The sequence below is a fragment of the Sturnus vulgaris genome, chromosome 11, assembly GCF_052056855.1.
Source record: "Sturnus vulgaris isolate bStuVul1 chromosome 11, bStuVul1.hap1, whole genome shotgun sequence".
Taxonomy (NCBI): Eukaryota; Metazoa; Chordata; class Aves; order Passeriformes; family Sturnidae; genus Sturnus; species Sturnus vulgaris.
Genome location: NC_142253.1, coordinates 19,901,137 through 19,917,986, shown reverse-complemented (window position 1 = coordinate 19,917,986; position 16,850 = coordinate 19,901,137).

The following is a 16,850-nucleotide window of genomic DNA, read 5'->3' as shown; positions in this document are numbered from 1 at the left end:
CACTGGGGCAGATACCAGCATTGTCTCACCAGAAAAATGGCCCCACAACTAGCCATCGCTGCAGACCACGGATACCGTGACGGGCGTCGGAGGATTCACTCTTGCCAGAAAAACTCTTCCAGTAAAGGTCACTATAGATGGACAAAATTTGGTAACTGTGTTGTCCGTAGTTGCATTACCACCATCGGTACATTGCCTAATTAGAAGGGACATCTTGGCTCAGATGGGGGTCGTTTTATCCAACGAGCACCCTTTGGAGTAATTGCCATTGCTTGGACTTTCCCGATCCCAATCACCTGGACTACCAATGAACCGGTAATGGTTAAGCAATGGCCTCTAAAAAGGGAAAGTCTAATACAAGCACATCAACTCGTAAAGGAACAATTCCAACAAGGACATTTGAAACTCTCGACAAGCCCATGGAACACGCCAATTTTTGTGATCAAAAAAAAGTCAGGAAAATATCGTCTTCTGCACGATTTAAGAGCAGTAAATAATCAGATGGAGGCAATGGGGGCATTACAACCAGGCCTCCCCAACCCAGCAATGCTCCCACAGCATTGGCCTCTTCTGATCATTGATCTAAAGGACTGCTTCTTCACTATAGCCTTACACCCTCAAGATACTAAAAGATTTGTGTTCACCCTACCAGCAATAAACAGAGAAGAACCTGATAAACGGTATGAATGGACTGTTCTTCCACAAGGAATGAAGAACTCGCCTACCCTGTGCCAACTGTATGTTGATGCCGCATTACAACCATTAAGAATACAGTGGCCCAACACAATTATTTATCATTATATGGATGATATCCTCTTTGCTCAAGAATCAGCATTTACAGACACTCAAATGCAGGAAATTCAAAGCACCCTAGCAAAGGCATCCCTCATAATAGCTCAAGAAAAAATACAGCGATCCACACCATGGAAGTACTTGGGGTGGTCTATCACAGGCCAAATCATACGGCCGCAGAAGCTCCAGCTTGCAACAAAGATCACCACTCTAAATGAGGCACAGCGACTGCTAGGAGATCTGCAATGGCTCAAGCCGATTGTTGGGATACCCAACTCCTTGCTAGACTCCCTCAGGCCACTACTTAAAGGAACTGACCCAACCACACCCGTAACCGTAACCCCGCAACAACATGAAGCCCTCAAGGGTATTATACGCTGCATCGATAAGGGGTTTGTCTCCCGCCGAGATATCTCCTCGCCCATCGATCTTACCATCTGGAGTACTGCCAACCACCTACTCGGTGCACTCACACAGCTACAAAAGAAAACGCGGGAGACACGGGTACTAGAATGGATAACCCCACCTTTACAAGCAAAAAGGACAATCAGCACAAAAATCGAACAAGTAGCCACCTTGATTCGTAAGGGTCGCGTAAGGATCATGGAAATCACCGGAACGAGCCCAACAACAATTTATTTGCCCATGAAAAAGGAGGACTTAGATTGGTACCTCCTCAATTCAGGAGATCTACAAACGGCCTTGCTGGAAGTCGGAGCAGCCATCCACACCGGACCGCTGATGCCACGTCACCTTTAGTGGCTAGGAAATTGGGACTGGATAACAAAGCCACTACGATCGGAGCAGCCGATAGCAGGCGCCACCACAGCCTTCACGGATGCCGGGAAAAAGACAAGAAGAGCAGCGATCACCTGGAAAGAAGGCCCTCGGTGGAGGAATAAAACAATAGATGCAGCCCCAAAGGACAGCTTACAAACATTGGAATTGCTTGCCGTTGTGTGGGCACTAAGTGAACTGCAAAGGCCTTTGAATGTGGTCACTGACTCATTTTATGTTGCAGGAGTAGCACAGAGAATTAAGGACGCCTCTGTGAAAGAGGTGCAAAACAAGAGACTCTATGAACTCTTACTGCAGCTAAAGCGAGCAGTAAGAGCAAGGTTCAAGCCTTATTGTATAATACACGTCAGGAGTCATAAGTGGGACGTAGGCTTGGGAGAAGGCAACGCCAGGGCGGATAGACTGGTTATGAATGTAGCTGATGACAGGGGGATTGAAGCAAGGGAGTCACACACACGATTTCACCAAAATGCTAAAGGATTGGTACGTGAGTTCAAAATAGGCATACAAGAGGCTAAGGCAATAGTGAGAGCCTGCCCCACCTGCAGTCATCACAATAGTGGGGTAGGTCTTGGGTGTGGGGTAAATCCTCGGGGTCTGGAGAGTAATGAAATTTGGCAAATGGACATCACACATGTGGCAGAGTTTGGTAGACTCAAGTATGTGCACGTTACCATAGACACTTATAGTAAGTATATCTGGGCCACAGCACAGACAGGGGAAAAAGCAATCCATGTAATTAGACACCTGACAAGTTGCTTTGCAGTTATGGGAACACCTAGGGAGGTAAAGACCGACAACGGACCTGCATATGTCAGTGGGAAAGTAAGTCAGTTTATGAGACTCTGGGGAATCTGACATATTACAGAAGTACCACACTCACCCACGGGACAGGCCATAGTAGAAAGAGCCAATGGTACACTCAAGCTATATCTACTCAAACACAAATCCATAGACGATCCGCAAGAAAGACTAGCTAAAGCTCTTTATGTAATAAATTACTTGTGTGTGTTTGGGGATGAATCTGAGCCGCCTGCAATCAGGCATAGAGGGAAAAGGGAAAGTAACAAAAGAGAGCGCATGAAGGCATGGGTAAAGTACCGGGATCCAAAGACAGGAATATGGAATGGCCCAGTGGAAGTGGTATATTGGGGGAGAGGCTATGTTTGTGTTTCTACCCCCACAGGAACAGTTTGGGTCCCTGCTAGGTGGGTGAAGCCCGTCCTAAATGACCGAACTGGTAGAAAGATTCTTGAGGAGGCGGCTGACTCCAGTCGACCAAGAGCGGATCCAGCAGAGGTTGACGGTGACCTTACGGCCCTATTTACAGAAGTTGGGACGCTATAACAGCGCTGCCCGTGAGGCGCTAAGGCAGCCACCACCGAATTGGGCTGATTGGATTGAGAGCCACGTCCACCAAGAAGAACAGCCTCTCAGCAGCCGTCCTTGTTGTGCGTGTGGGGGGTCATGGTGTGAAGCCTGGGTAGCCCTAAAGTGCGGGGGCTGTGGGGACTGCTCGTGGGTGGAACAGAGAGCAGTGTTTAGTTTGTGGTGCTGGAGGTGTCAAAGTGACGACCTAAGAGATTCAAATTGGGGTCGGGCCCTAGAAAAAGAAGCAGGAGTGCCATATGCCCAAGTACGAAACCTATACGAGACACCAGAACAGCTCCTGTTAGCTTGGGCCCGGTGGGAACTTACCAACTGGATTAAAAGGCAGCACATCTATGCAAATTCGCACATTATCGCTGCAAGATGCAGACATAAAGTCCCACACCTGCCTTGGCCTCGGGTAGGACCAATTAAGCCCGGTACAGACCCAGAGGAGGTATTAAATCAAAGTATAGAAGAAGTGAAACAACTGCAGATAACAGGGAGCAATACAGGGCGTAAAAAGAATAGGCCGCCAAAGAAATCAAAATGATGATCATTGCACTGCTTATGCTTGCTAACTTTGCTCGCACAAAATCTTTTCCAATGCAGCATGCGCCTCGGGAAAACATATGGGTAACATTCGCTAACATAACAAGACAAGAATCAATCTGCTTAAGTCTAGAGGGAGTACAAAATCCTTTTAGAACCTGCCTAGTAGGGTTGCCAGTATGGTTGCAAGGAGTTCAAAGGAATGTGCTGCATGAAGTTATCTGACCACTCTGAGTCCATCCACAAAAAGATACAAGACATGCAGCAGAAATTACACAACCTAAAAGAAGAAGATGGTTGGGGCATTGACGAGTGGTTAAAAAGCCTAGGTCTTAGGGGATGGATTCGAACCGTTATTAAGTATGCTATTATGGTGTTAGGTATATTCTTGTGCTTAGCTTTATTGCTACCTTGCTTGATAACTTGCTTACAAAATTTTATTCAAAAGACTGTTAGCAAAGCTTGGCATGCCACTCTTCTAGCTCAAAAAGAAAACGGGGGAAGTGTAGAGAGCCTGGTGCAGGAATGGCTGGAAGAAAAAGGCCATAGTCAGATCAACTTAGTGAAGCTAGCAAAGTGGGCCTCAGTCTCAGGAATACAGTGTCCTTGAGATAAGGAAGGCACGTAGAATTGAGAAAAACATGAATGCCGAAGTGCTTAGCTAAGCCGCACATCTAAACCAATGATGAGCTCAGATTTTGCACTATGCATGAGCTAATTAAGCACTGTATTTAATCACCACTCTGCGTATCAATAAACGAGACTTTGCTGATGACCATATGGTGTCCGCGTCTCCCTTCTCCGACAGAGGATGGTTTGTGTCTTTTATGTTTCTAGTGCACCCTCATATATATGCTGTCCTTTGGTGGTCCTCTTCAGCCCTACTGGACATCCTGAGGGGTACAGGCCCATTTCCAGGAAACCTGGAGTCTTTGAAGATGGCAAACTTAAAGGTGCAAAAAACCTAAATCAGGCAACACAGTCAGTGTAACTAGAAATGCTTGAGAGGCAGAAGTAAAATAATGAGAAAAAATGTCAGCTGCTAAAGAAAGCAACTTTTTTCCTGCCACCCTCCACAGATGAGGTAGTGAACCCTTTTGTGCTACCTCCAAAGATGAATTCTAAATATTTGGGATGTGAGGAAATGAACAGCTATGCCACTGACAGTAATACAAAAGAAACAAAATTTGTAATTTTTTAATATGTTTCTGCAATACTTACATTAAGGTCAAGAAAAGCCTGTGAAAAATGTAAATCAGTACACCTAGAGGTGAGCAAGGCAATGCACTTCATTATAGAATACACAATTTTTAGGCATAAGGTGGGAAGCCTTTTCATTGACAAGATAAACAAGAGCCATTGAGGCACAGGAGAGAAGACACACGTGGGAGCCATTACTTTTTGCCTCTCCTCCTTTCTTCCTGTCCTAGGGTGATGTTATGGTGTTTGTATCTCCAATCGTGTGTCCTGATTATGTTTGGTATTATGTCCTGTGCTTCCAGGACTGAGTCTGAGAGTGAAGCTTTGTTTTGTCTTGTTATCAGCCGGCTCACCTCCCCCATGGTCTATGTTTAGGAGAGGTTTTAGCTCGGCTTGCTTGCCTGCTTGCTTGCTTGCTTGCTTGCCTGCTTGCTTGCCTGCTTGCTTGCCTGCTTGCTCGCTTCTGCCTCTTTTTCTTTCCTTCGCTTTGCCCTTGCTTTTTTTCTTATTAGTTAGTTCAGCTAGGCAGTCCAACCTTTTCCCTGGACTGTTTTCTCTTCCACCCCGTCCCCTCCCTCTCCTGGATACCATCTGAACCTGTTCCGGACGGGGACCTGGGAAACCCCAAGAAACACCGGGAGTCTACACTCTGTCACCTGCAGCAGTCATTCCCCAGCGCCAGAGACTGATAACTGGGCGACCACTCGCCAGAGAGACTGAGTTTGTCATCCCTTCAGAACGGTGAAAGAGTTTTTTTGTCAGCTGGTGTTGTCTTTTTTTCCCTGTGCTGGGGAGTGTCTTGCTTGTTAAATAAACAGGTTTTTTTCTCCCACTCTTCTCCGAGGAAATTCTTCCCGAACCCGGTGGGGTGGGGGGGGAGGAGTCGTGGGGTTTGCTGTCTGGGGGCTCCTTCTGGAGGTTTTCCCCCAAATTTGCCCAAAACCAGGACAAATAAATTGGCGCCCAACTCGAGGCTCGAGAAAGTGGGAAAAAACCCTGTTCTAATAATAATAATTTGGTTCAAATTCTTTTGTGTTGGTATAGAGCAGTTATTGGCTATGTTGTTGGAATTCATGTCTTTTGGGGTGGAGGCCTGCATGGGTTTTTGGTCCCTAGGGTTTTTTGAAGTCTTAATACCTCTGTGGTCCCTGGGTTTATTTGCTTATCCAGAAATAGCTCCGGTATTGTCCCTAATGCGTAGTTTCTGTAGCAGAGGGGCATTGACCAAAATATCCATCGGGCTGGGCTTGGTTTTAATGGCCTGCAGGAGATTTATAAAGGTGCTGGAATCTGTTCCAGGAATGTATGGTTCTTGGTTGTGGTTGTGCACTCAGTTTGTTAGAGGAGAAGCAGGGGATGAGGCTTTTCAGCCTTTGTTCTCCTTCTTCTCCTCTGAATTTGTTACATCCTTATTAGAGAATGTTCAGTTCCCCCTGAGTGTTAAAGAGACCATCTTTCTGGTGTTTAATATAGTAAGCTTTCTCTATACAGTCTGCAGTTTCTCTAGAATGAGAGCTGAGATTTCTAGAGGGGCTGAGACCCCTGACCCCAGAGTAGAGCCAGGCGTGAGGAATCCTGAATGGTGTGGGAAATGGGAGGATATGGGCCAAATCTTAAAGGAATTTTCTGACCCTACATCCTGGGATTTTCCATGTGAACAAATTCAGAAACCAGCTGAGGTGGCAAAGTACCTGAAAGAGAAGTGCCATGGTAATTCTAAGGAGAAGAAGATCATTGCAGTGAGCTGGGCCCTGGCATATGCTTACCGTACCCTGCTAGATACTGTAGGGCAGCAGACAGAGGAAGGGGGACAGGCAGATAAATCAGCCACTATCCCAGTCACTCAGGCTGCAGCCAACACCCCAGGCTCGAGGCCAACAACTACACCAGACAGTGAGCCTAAGCCAGCAGCTAAACCTGTCAGTAAGCCTCAACCAATGGCTGTTGCTACCAGCACGAGAAGTGGAAAGTGCACAGACAAGACTGATCGACCAGTGGATGATGATGATGATGATGATGCAGGAGAAGGACCCTCGACGCCTCCTGACATAAAACCAGGAGTCAAAGCAACTGGTAAAAGATCAGAGGCCAATAATGAGTCTTTTTCCCTAAAGGACCTCCGTGGCCTAAGAAAGGATTACACCCGACGACCTGATGAGTCTATAATTAGTTGGTTGGTCCGTCTTTGGGATGCTGCAGGCGAGGCTACAATTCTGGACGGCACTGAAGCCAGGCATTTGGGATCCCTGTCACATGATCCTGTCATCGACCAAGGAATGATGAGAGGGCCTAACCCACACAGCCTCTGGGCACGGGTCCTGGACAGTGTAGCACAAAGATACCTGTGTGCAGATGATCTCTATATGCAGCAGACCCACTGGAAGACGATAGAACAAGGGATCCAATGCCTGAGAGAAATGGCAGTGGCAGAGATTATCTTCTCAGATGACATAACAACTAGGAATCCGGACTTGGTACCATGTACATCTGTGATGTGGCGAAAACTTGTACGACTTGGGCCCCATGAATACGCTTCTGCTTTAGCAATAATGAAGCGGGACGAGAGGGATGAGACCGTGCTTGATATGGCAAAGAAGCTCCGAGCATATGCAGATGCTGTGCATGGCCCAACACATGCCAGAATTGCAGCTGTGGAAACACGTCTGCAGAAATTAGAAGACAAGATAGAGGAGAATCATAAAAGACTCAGGGAGGAGATTAAAGAGGACCTTCTCCAAATCTCAGCAGTACAAATTAGAGGCCCTGGTATCCAACGCAGACGTTCCCCTGATGGGGAGAGGAGGTACACCCCACGAGCTGAGCTGTGGTTCTTCCTACGTGATTGTGGAGAAAACATGAGGAGATGGGATGGAAAATCTACTGCTGCTCTGGCACAACGGGTGCGTGAATTGAAGGAAGGCAAGACCCAAAGAGGAAGTTCCACCAAAAGGAGAGCAGCTCCAGTTGCCCGTAGCCAAGCTGCCAAGTATGATGATGATGATATATCTGATCCCCTTGAAGGAACCTCTAAGACATATGCCCAAGGAAAGAAGGATAAACAGGCTTAGAGGGGCCCTGCCTCTAGCCAGGGAGAGGCGAGGGAAAATCGTGTCTTCTGGACTGTGTGGATTCATTGGCCTGGCACATCGGAACCACAAAAGTATAAAGCTTTGGTTGATACTGGTGCCCAATGCACATTAGTCCCATCAAGATATGTGGGGGCAGAATCTGTTTCTATTGCTGGTGTGACAGGTGGATCACAGGACTTTACCTTGGTGGAAGCTGATGTGAACTTGACTGGACATGAATGGAAAAAACATCCTATTGTGACTGGCCCAGAGGCCCCATGCATTTTGGGCATAGATTACCTCCGAAGGGGGTATTTTAAAGATCCAAAAGGATTCAGGTGGGCATTTGGGATAGCAGCTGTGGTGACAGAGGGCATCCAGCAATTGAACACCTTGTCTGGACTGTCTGAGAATCCAAGTACTGTAGGACTTCTGAAAGGAGAAGAGCAAAAGGTACCAATTGCCACTTCCATAGTGCATTGCCGACAATACAGAACAACTCGAGATGCTGTGGTTCCCATCCATAAAATGATCCGTGAGCTGGAGAGCCAAGGGGTGGTCAGCAAAACCCACTCACCCTTCAACAGCCCCATCTGGCCTGTGCGTAAATCTGAAGGAGAATGGAGACTGACCGTAGACTATCGTGCATTGAATGAAGTGACTCCACCACTGAGCGCTGCCGTGCCGGACATGCTGGAACTGCAGTACGAGCTGGAGTCCAAGGCAGCAAAGTGGTACGCCACTATCGATATCGCCAATGCATTTTTCTCCATTCCTCTGGCAGCAGAGTGCAGGCCTCAGTTCGCTTTCACATGGAGGGGAGTGCAGTACACCTGGAATCGACTGCCCCAGGGGTGGAAGCACAGTCCTACTATCTGCCATGGACTGATCCAGACTACACTAGAAAAAGGTGAGGCTCCAGAACATTTACAATATATTGATGATATCATTGTGTGGGGGAACACAGCAGCAGAAGTGTTCGAGAAAGGAGAGAGAATCATCCAAATCCTCCTGGAAGCCGGCTTCGCCATCAAGAAGAGTAAAGTTAAGGGACCTGCTCGAGAGATCCAGTTCCTGGGAGTGAACTGGCAAGATGGACGGCGTCAGATTCCTACTGATGTCATCAACAAAATCACAGCTATGTCCCCACCAACCAACAAGCAGGAGACACAAGCTTTCTTAGGCGCCATAGGTTTTTGGAGGATGCACATTCCTGAGTACAGTCAGATCGTGAGCCCTCTTTACCTGGTCACCCGCAAGAAGAACGATTTCCATTGGGGCCCTGAGCAGCAACAAGCTTTTGCCCAGATAAAGCAGGAAATTGCTCATGCAGTAGCCCTTGGCCCAGTCAGGACGGGACCAGATGTGAAGAACATGCTCTACTCTGCAGCCGGGAACCATGGTCTGTCCTGGAGCCTGTGGCAGAAGGTGCCTGGTGAGACTCGAGGCCGACCATTAGGATTTTGGAGTCGGAGCTACAGAGGGTCTGAAGCTAACTACACCCCAACAGAGAAGGAGATCTTGGCCGCCTACGAAGGGGTCCAAGCAGCCTCAGAGGTGGTTGGCACAGAAGCACAACTCCTTCTGGCACCCCGACTACCAGTGCTGGGGTGGATGTTCAGAGGAAAGGTTCCCTCAACCCACCATGCCACCAGTGCTACATGGAGCAAGTGGATTGCCCTCATTACACAGCGCACCCGGGTTGGAAAACTGAATCGCCCTGGGATTTTGGAAGTAATTACAAATTGGCCTGAAGGTGAAAGTTTTGGTGTCACAGATGAGGAACAAGAACCAGTGACACGGGCTGAAGAAGCTCCACCATATAACCAACTGCCAGCAGAGGAAACACGCTATGCTCTATTCACCGACGGTTCCTGTCGCATTGTGGGGATGAATCGGAGGTGGAAAGCAGCCGTATGGAGCCCCACGCGACGGGTAGCAGAGGCCACTGAAGGAGAGGGTGGATCCAGTCAACTTGCTGAACTCAAAGCGGTTCAACTGGCCTTAGACATTGCAGGAAGAGAGAAGTGGCCAAAGCTTTACCTTTATACCGATTCATGGATGGTAGCCAATGCTCTGTGGGGATGGTTGGAGAGATGGAAAGAGGCTAACTGGCAGCGTAGAGGAAAACCAATTTGGGCTGCCGAAGAGTGGAAAGATATCGCTACCCGGTTAGAGAAATTACCTGTGAAGGTTCGCCATGTAGATGCCCATGTTCCCAGAAGTAGGGCTAATGAAGAGCAGAAAAACAATCAGCAGGTAGATCATGCTGCAAAGATAGGGGTGTCGAAGATAGACCTTGATTGGGAACACAAGGGAGAGTTGTTCCTGGCTCGATGGGCCCATGATGCCTCAGGTCATCAGGGCAGAGATGCCACATATAAGTGGGCACGAGACCGAGGGGTGGATCTAACCATGGACAGTATTTCTCAAGTTATCCATGACTGTGAGACATGCGCTGCCATCAAGCAAGCCAAGCGGGTGAAGCCCCTCTGGTATGGGGGGCAATGGTCCAAGTACAAATATGGAGAGGCCTGGCAGATTGACTACATCACACTGCCTCAAACCCGCCAGGGCAAGCGCTATGTACTGACCATGGTGGAAGCCACCACTGGATGGTTGGAGACCTACCCTGTGTCTCACGCTACAGCCCGTAACACCATCCTGGGCCTTGAAAAGCAGGTCCTTTGGAGGCATGGCACCCCTGAGAGGATTGAGTCAGACAATGGGACTCATTTCAAGAATAGCCTTATCAACACTTGGGCTAGGGAACATGGCATTGAGTGGGTGTACCATATCCCCTACCATGCACCAGCTGCAGGGAAAGTGGAAAGGTACAATGGACTGTTAAAAACCACCTTGAGAGCATTGGGTGGGGGATCATTCAAAAACTGGGAGCAGCATTTAGCAAAGGCCACTTGGTTAGTTAACACCCGGTTGGTTCCACCAACCGAGCGGGCCCTGCCCAGTCTGAGTCCCTGAATATAGTAGATGGAGACAAAGTCCCAGTGGCACATATCAGAGGTTTGTTAGGGAAGGCAGTTTGGATCAATTCTGCCCCGAGTACAGACAAACCCATTCGTGGGATTGTCTTTGCTCAAGGACCAGGTTGTACATGGTGGGTAATGCAGAGAGATGGAACAACACGATGTGTGCCTCAGGGAGATCTGATTGTGGGGTGAGGCAGCATGAGACAGAAGGAAATATGTAAGTTGTCAAAGGTCTGAGCAAGTGAGATGGAAGAAAATGTGTCCGAGTAAGTGAAAGATGGAAATTTCTACTTGCTGAAGTTTTTACATGGTGTTTAGTATGTTCACGATATGGAGATAAGGGGTGGAATGTCCTAGGGTGATGTTATGGTGTTTGTATCTCCAATCGTGTGTCCTGATTATGTTTGGTATTATGTCCTGTGCTTCCAGGACTGAGTCTGAGAGTGAAGCTTTGTTTTGTCTTGTTATCAGCCGGCTCACCTCCCCCATGGTCTATGTTTAGGAGAGGTTTTAGCTCGGCTTGCTTGCCTGCTTGCTTGCTTGCTTGCTTGCCTGCTTGCTTGCCTGCTTGCTTGCCTGCTTGCTCGCTTCTGCCTCTTTTTCTTTCCTTCGCTTTGCCCTTGCTTTTTTTCTTATTAGTTAGTTCAGCTAGGCAGTCCAACCTTTTCCCTGGACTGTTTTCTCTTCCACCCCGTCCCCTCCCTCTCCTGGATACCATCTGAACCTGTTCCGGACGGGGACCTGGGAAACCCCAAGAAACACCGGGAGTCTACACTCTGTCACCTGCAGCAGTCATTCCCCAGCGCCAGAGACTGATAACTGAGCGACCACTCGCCGGAGAGACTGAGTTTGTCATCCCTTCAGAACGGTGAAAGAGTTTTTTTGTCAGCTGGTGTTGTCTTTTTTTCCCTGTGCTGGGGAGTGTCTTGCTTGTTAAATAAACAGGTTTTTTTCTCCCACTCTTCTCCGAGGAAATTCTTCCCGAACCCGGTGGGGTGGGGGGGGAGGAGTCGTGGGGTTTGCTGTCTGGGGGCTCCTTCTGGAGGTTTTCCCCCAAATTTGCCCAAAACCAGGACACTTCCCTAGAAGACTGAGGGCAGGCATATTTATTGTGATGATCAGACAAGATATGGTGGTGAAAGGACTGGGGCCTTGCAGTCATTAAGATGCTGATTGCTGATTGCCCAGTGTCACAAGCCCACTGAGAAATTGAACCACTGAGACAGGTCCTGGTGGGCGAGTTAGAATCACGTTTTCCTGATGCGGTTATGTTCTGAAGTAATTTTTAGAACAGCAAATCTAGTTAACTCTTTTCTCTGAGAAAAAAAAGTGAGCTTTTTCTTCATTCTCACATTATCATGATTAAGATTGTAATTATTATTATTATTATTGTTTTGTTTTCTCTGACTGACCAGTCCTGTCTGTAGCTTCTTTTAGAGCAACTAATTTGATTAGGTTATACTCCAGTTCTGAAGTAAGTGCTACTCCAGTGTGTTGGAGAACATTCACAGCTCCAGACACCTCAGTTAGGTTTAGGATTCCCCAGGAACCTCCAGGTCAGTTATCCAGTAAGGAGCAGGCAGCAAGGTGATAGCATGTGATTCCATCTGAGGAAAGCTAAGCGTGTCACTTACTCTGAACACATCGTTCCACTCTATGGAAAGGTGGTCACATGTTTTGCTCTATGGCTTGGTTGCAGAACTACATGTCTTAGTGTGGTCATTTAGAGACCAGTTTTGACTGCTTAAGCTTCCAAGAAAGTCACTGAGCAATGTAGAGTGACACCAGTGAAAATAACCTACTGTCTCAGCCTCTGCTACACTGCAGTTAATTACCCTCTGAGGAAACTGGCTTAGTGAGAGCTCTGACAGTAAGTGGACCATTGGAGATTTTTTTTTTTTCATTCTGGTTGTGCTCACACCTTCCTCTTGGCAACTGCCCTTATTTAAGAATAATTACACTGAAACTGTGTCAGGAGTGGACACTGGAGAGCAGAAGTAATTTGAACTTCTTTCTAAATTCCTATTTTCCTCCTTTCCAAAGAACCATCTCAGGAGATTCAATTAGAATAAAAATTATGCCACCTTGTACAACTTTTGGAAAAAACAAAACATTTTTTAATCTAATAGATTTACACAATCAGACTGAACAAAGATGTAGAATATACTGTGACAGCTTTTCTTTCTGTGTCATTGACACTTTTGGCAATTTGAGACTGTTTTTTAGCTGTGACTCTTCTGATGCCATAAAAAGCTGTATAGATAGAAATATCTCCACATCTGGAAGATGTATTTTCAGTTTTTACATCTTTAGGCTCTCAGAAGAGCATCAATTGCTTTAGCATTTGTGCTAAAGGTTGATTCTTTGTTCTGCATTGGGGAAATAGCACATTTCTAAATATGCACAGGAAAGCCTAGAGCTATAGTTTGCTGTATACTTGATAGCATCTTATGAAGGGAAATAAATGCTCTTAATTCCTCTTCTTTTTGTATATTTAACAGTAATATTGGGGAGAAATGTTTTGGAATAAGTAGAACAAATTGCTTAAAATGACATACCCACTTCTGAGTGGTCTTTGGTGCACTAATTTAATTATTTGTCTAACCACAGAACAGGTTTCCAAAATCAGCCATATTCTCACAATGTCTGGTCAGCAGGTCAACAGTAAGAGAGAACAGAGCAGGTTCCAAAGCAATTTAGTACATTTTGTGACTGCCAACTGCTTTATGTCTATATACTTTCAATCCAAGTCTGGTTGCAAGTGAGCTGATTATTGTGATCTCGACTTAGTCTTATAAACAATATGCATATTGCAGAATTGCTTCCAATTTTGGCACAGTTATGAGGAATTGTTATGTCTAAGTGAGGAAGGCTGATTGCTGATTGCTTGAGCTGTGAGGAAGATTCTCAAAATCTTTATTTTTTTCTTTAACAAGGAATACCAGCTTCAATTCTTCTATGTGAGTATTGTTCAGGGGCAGCTTTTATGAGAACCTGAGAACATCTGTTGATAACTTTTGGTTTATTGGACTTTTTTCCCACTGTTTTTTTCCCAATTTCTCTGGAATGAAGATGGTTCTGCAGAATACCACCTGTTGTTTCCAGTTCTGTGAAAAGTTTTCAAGCTTCTTGTTAGTTATAACACCTTTCCTGTGAATATCATTCCAACAGAGTAATTCAGCCAAAGGAGGATACAAAGGCCTTACCAGGAGAAAGTCATGACAGAGCACCAAGCTGTAGCTATGTATATATAAGCAATTATCTGTAGCTGCTCACTATTTCAAAATAACTGGATCAACAGTGTGTTTTCTTTAAGAATAGAATTACTCTTATTGCTGTTTTTTTGGACACACATTTTTTGCAGTTGTAAGCAAGGCACAGGTCTCATATCTAATGAAAGTTCATCACAAGTTTGAATGGGATGTATTTGTGTATCTAGTATGATAGCTGTTCTTATTCTAGATTACTTCAAACACATCCTATTATGTTTTAGGTATGCTGGATCTTAAGAAATATAACCAAATATAAACCTTCTTCTTCAGCAGTGAAATAGGATTATACTGTTTAGCATTACTGATTTCTGGGCAAAAACCTGTGTGCTTCCATTTTGATGTAGAAAGGTTCTGAACTCTCCCTCCAAATTTAAAATTGATTTGCAAGTAGAGTAAAATTAAAAATTTAATACCGTTAAGAAATTTCTGATGATACGCTGCATGCTTTTGATTATGGAGGTAGAAAGAGCACTGAGTTACATTTAAAACATGGCTTTTTAGTATTTGGATTATCTAGCATATTGTAAGTGTTTTAGAGACATATACACCTGTTAAGAGAGAGAGAATAATTTGTTCTCATTCAATAAGAAGAACTAAATGTATGTTTATTAGGATTATTGTCAGCTGTATTTATGACATCATTAATAATCATTAAAAATAGTAAGCATTCATGTGTGTAAAGAATAGTGCAGTAACAACCATATGCTATAATGTTCCCTTTGCTACTGCCTTAGTTTGTCATCAGGAGAGGAGAGAGAGGATCTTGGATCTAAAAACACGGAATTAATTTTTTCCATTGTCTTTGTATAATAGTAATCATTTTATTTGATTTCCTTTTTCCTTTGCCTTCATGTTAATATGTTCTAACAGGACATAATGCAACCTGTTCCATCTACATGCAGTGAAAACTACAGAGATGATGTTTAAAAAAACTGTTTTCTTCCAAGTTTCTCTATTTTTGGGATAATTTTCTACCTATGTCTAGTGATATGTTAGAATAATGCTTTCTTAACAACATCTGAAGTTAGAGAATTCATATTTCTATCACAGTTTGTTGTTTTTTTTTTATAATCAAGAATCAAAGTTAATGCTTTTGTTAGGAATTTCAATAGTTGGTTTTATTCCTGCAATGTACATTACCTATTTTGGTAGCTCTAAGTAGTGTTATTACTGGTTGGTCTCCATGATGTTTTGCCAGGAACTGGCACAATCCCAAAGAATTTTTCTCCACATTTCAGAGGGATTTAGAGTAAGAACTTGTTTTTGCAACATAGCCATGAAGTTTATGCCAAAGTGAGTCTAGCTGTAGTGTGTGGGTGTACATTACTTCATATTGCTTTCTCTTTTATCTTAATAGAAGAATTATCTATTCCAAAACACATTCAAAGTGCAGAGCCAAGCCCACACAAAGTACCACTGCTGATCTTGAACGGTGCAGTGCTGACATTTTGCCAAGCATATCTTATCTGTCGTTCAGATGTCAGTCCTCTAATTCCAGGCAGCTTCCTGTTGCACAGGCCAGAGGAAGAATGCTGTGTGTGAGGCAATAAAATGCTGAAAATCCAAATACTTCAGGGATGACCTGGATAAAATTATCTGAATATCCTTTTTATGCTTTTGTGATTATTATTTTTGATGAAGAGTTAACTTATAATCAGCCAACTTTCTGCTTATTTTTCCAAACCTCCTTCTGATGGACTCTGTAGCCAACAGAAACTGTTGATCACAGTATGCTTACGATGTGTTAATCTTATTTGAATTAGGTATTTTTTGAAACTAATGTTTCTAGTTGCAGCATTGTTTTGTGTAAAGGAAATTATGGCAGAAAAGGGACATAACATCTTCCCTGAGGCTCTTCTGCACAACCCTGTATATGGCTGGGAAAATGATGAAACTGAGCTATCCCTGAATAGGCTGTATGAGAAAGTACAGGAAAGTCACAACAGTGAGCGGATGAGAAAGCACTCTAGAGTAACAATAAGCAGATGGGAAGGTACCTTAAAGTAGCCAATAATTAAGTAGACGTGCAGGGAAAGTATAGCAAAGTAGCAAATAGGTAGAGAGGACGTGACTAGACTAGGCTGCTAGGCCGCTTGTGCCAAGGGGTGGGGAAAATGGCGTAAAAGCGCGTGAAACCAATCAATAATTAACAAGTAACATGTGGACAGTGCCTAATAACCAATTGTATGCTTGCTAGATTGGTGTGATTACTGTAACAAACTCTATAAAATATGTATGCTTGCTTACAGTAAATGTTCTTAGTACTAAGTTCCATGTTGGGATTCACTCATACCTCTGTGAGGATCATGTGAATACTCAGATCGGATCTCTTGCTATCAGCACAAGATTTCTCCCAACAGGAAGCCATCAGGAGCATCTCCAGGGACAAAGCCTGACCAGCAGTGTCAGCAGGCAAAACAAAAGGTTTTGCTAAGCAGTGGCCTTTGATGAAGCAAACCATTTACAGTCAGGGCAGCCCATTCGTACAGATGGGGGTACGCTCTGGGGCTACAGCTAAGGCCATGAGGTCACAGCAGGCTCTGGGGTCGCAGCAGGCTGAGGTCACAGCAGGCTCTGAGGTCACAGAGGTCCCAGAGCCCCGTGGTTGCACAGCACCACAGCCACCGAGCAGTCAGTCCTTGAGCACAACCGTTGCGGCAGCAGCGGCGGCGGAGGCGGCGGCGGCGGCGGCGGCAGTGGTGCTGACATTGGGACAGCGGCGTCGGGACAGCGGTGGCAGCAAGAGCTGCGGGACTGGCACAGGGCAAGGCACCATGGCCCTTGCTCTGCGCCTCTTCCTCCTGCTCCTC